Source organism: Solanum stenotomum, chromosome 2 (assembly GCF_019186545.1).
Source record: "Solanum stenotomum isolate F172 chromosome 2, ASM1918654v1, whole genome shotgun sequence".
Classification (NCBI taxonomy): domain Eukaryota; kingdom Viridiplantae; phylum Streptophyta; class Magnoliopsida; order Solanales; family Solanaceae; genus Solanum; species Solanum stenotomum.
Genome location: NC_064283.1, coordinates 51695392 through 51698296, shown reverse-complemented (window position 1 = coordinate 51698296; position 2905 = coordinate 51695392).

The window sequence follows — 2905 nt, the reverse complement described above, 5'->3', positions numbered from 1 at the left end:
AGAGTTAAATTATAAAAATTTTGACCAACATTTTACGATGTATTTTTTCATCATATTGATATGCAAAAAATTGCAAATTATAGTACTTTTCGTATAGTTTTTGAATATCTAAATTTTCTGTTTAAAATATTGAATTAATGTAATCTAATTTAACTTTGAAAATTAGTCAAATAGACTTTCAAAAAACGCAACATAACAAGTAAAAGTGGATGGAGGGAGTAGAAGCAAGTACAACATAAAGTTTAAATTCAAGAAAACCATAGTAGAGAGTAAACATTGGCAATAAAACTATGACTCAAAACTTTAGGAAAATGAAGAAAAAAAAAAGAGGAAAAAGATCAATTACACCCCACAGATCAATCTAAATCTTTATTATACGAAAAGTCGGAATAGAGCCTCGAAGCTTCCCCAAGCTCGGACAATTGACACTTAACATGTTAGACGATCAAGAAAGATCAAAATCCTATATGATTTTTCAAGTAAATGAAGTGATATTAATTATCACCTATTCATTTATTGTAATGCAAAGAACACAAAGTAAAATATGTTACAAAGAGAACAAATTTTCCGTTCCAAAATAAAACAAGAATTTCTGTAAATTGTGATGTAATGGCCTTTAATGCTATTAACATTCACAATGAGTTATCAAAATTAACTCTTGACTCTACAATAACTCCTATAGAAATTTCCTATATAAGTAGTGCATTTGCGAATGCTAAGAAACCCAACAAAAGGAAAACAAAACATTTCCCTCCTTTCTTCTTATTCTTAAAATATTTTTGGGCAATTGATTTTGGGCAATCTCCAAACTTTCAACCACGAGTGCACGTGTTTGAGAGTAACTGTGGAACCTAGGGGAGCGACCGGCTACTACGATTTGCACCGGAGTCAGGCCGAAATTGCTTTCAAGGCAGTGACTTGTCACGATATAGTGTTTGTGATAAGCTATTTACTACTCTGTAATTCCAATCCAATATCAATATTGTAGTATTTTTCTCAACAATTTGAAAGCGATTTACTAACATACTGTCGCACCCCATTTCGAACCAGCCGAAACAATTCACAACATTATATGGCTGACACTCTGATTTTTTTTAAAAAATGTTTTTGTTTTAGAATCGCCACCTAAATTTTTTAAGGAAAATATTAGGAAAACCATTTTTTAAATATGTGAATGTAAACTCTGTTTTGATTTGCGAAACCAGTGAGATTCTGAGTAAGGGTTTTAATTACTCGAGGGGAAGGTGTTAAGCATCCCTCAGAGCCTATCCGAAGATAGTCCTTAAACTCAATTTAGGAAAATATAATTAGGAAAACTTGTTTATTTATTTGCTTTAAAATCAATGGTAAGTAAATTTTATTAGTTTAAGAAAAGAGTAAAATACAAGGTATGACATATATATGTCTATAAAATAAAATTAATAGTAATATGTTTAGCATACGGTAAAAATAAATAAATGAATGTACTAAAAATGTGTGACAATTTTATATGTTGAAAAATATAGAGGTGTCTTATATTAAATGTATCAAAAATAAATGTTGAGTTTAAAGGATATGAAAAATTTGTCGTTTTTTGTATATATAATTAAGATGTAAAGAAAAATAAAATGAGATAGTAACCAAGTATAAATATGTAATAGTATGTGTAAAAAATATGTTTTTGAATGAAAATACATAAAATGGGTTTTTTAAAAAATAAACAAATACAATAAATGATAATGATACTAAATGTTAAAATATTATATAAAGTATTATATAAAGTTTGTGATCTTTAAGTATGATAGGTACACATAGGTTGTTTAAAACATATGAATATTTATTATTTATTTACATGTTGAAAAAATTGACAATAGATTATATGTAGTAAAATAATATGTATATGAAAGTGTAGGAATTTATAAGTGAAAAATAATAATAATAAATAAGTAATATCGTAAAAGAGATAATAGATATGAGAAAAATAACACGAAGTGTAACAAAATGATAAGTTATGTATAGAGAAAAACTAAAAATAAATATAGGATTTGTACCTTTTTGCGTATGACATATATATGTATGTACCTTGTATTTGAACCTGTTGGCATATCTAAACTTTTGAAATAGCATGTTAAAATATTAAAATGTTTTTTAGCAAAGTTTGATTCAAAAAGTAAGAATAGTCAATATATTTTATAAAGGGGTGATGTAAAAAGTATAAAATAGGTCTAACTATTGAGACTTATCTTATAACTTACGATTTATTCTTTTGCTAATAAAAATATAGGGGCGTAATTTTTTACTTGTTTTCAAAAAATATGTATCTCAAAAGGGTAATTGATTATTGTCTTTTAAACTAGTTTCAAATTTATTTGAAAGTCCTAAGCGATAGGTAGGCCTAAATGAGTATTATTTAGCCCTTTAAACTTCAATTGGGAATTTTAGATGATAAGTTTTCCTATTCCTAAAGATAAAGGCTAAGAAAAAATGTTATAAATAAAAGCTCCCATTTCCAAAAAAATATTTTTTGTATCATTTATTCTAAAAGTGTTTCTACTAAATTCCTAAACAAATGCTATTAGAATCTCTAAACACTACTAAAAAAACTGTGAATACCGACCTATAAATATCGACCTAAAACCGACATCCCAGCTTAGGTCAGAAAAAGCTTGGTCGCTATTCAATACCGACCTCTGGAGGTCGGTATTTACTGACCTCTCGAGGTCGGTTTTTATTTTATGTCGGAATATTCATTTTTTTAAATTTCGACCACTGGAGGTCGGTATTTTTATTTTTGTAATGTTGAAATTTCGACCTTCGGAGGTTGATATTTTTATTTTTGTATTTTTGAAATTCCGACCTCCGGAGGTCGGTATTTTTTTTTTTGTAATGTTGAAATTCCGACCTCCGGAGGTCGGTATTTTTATTT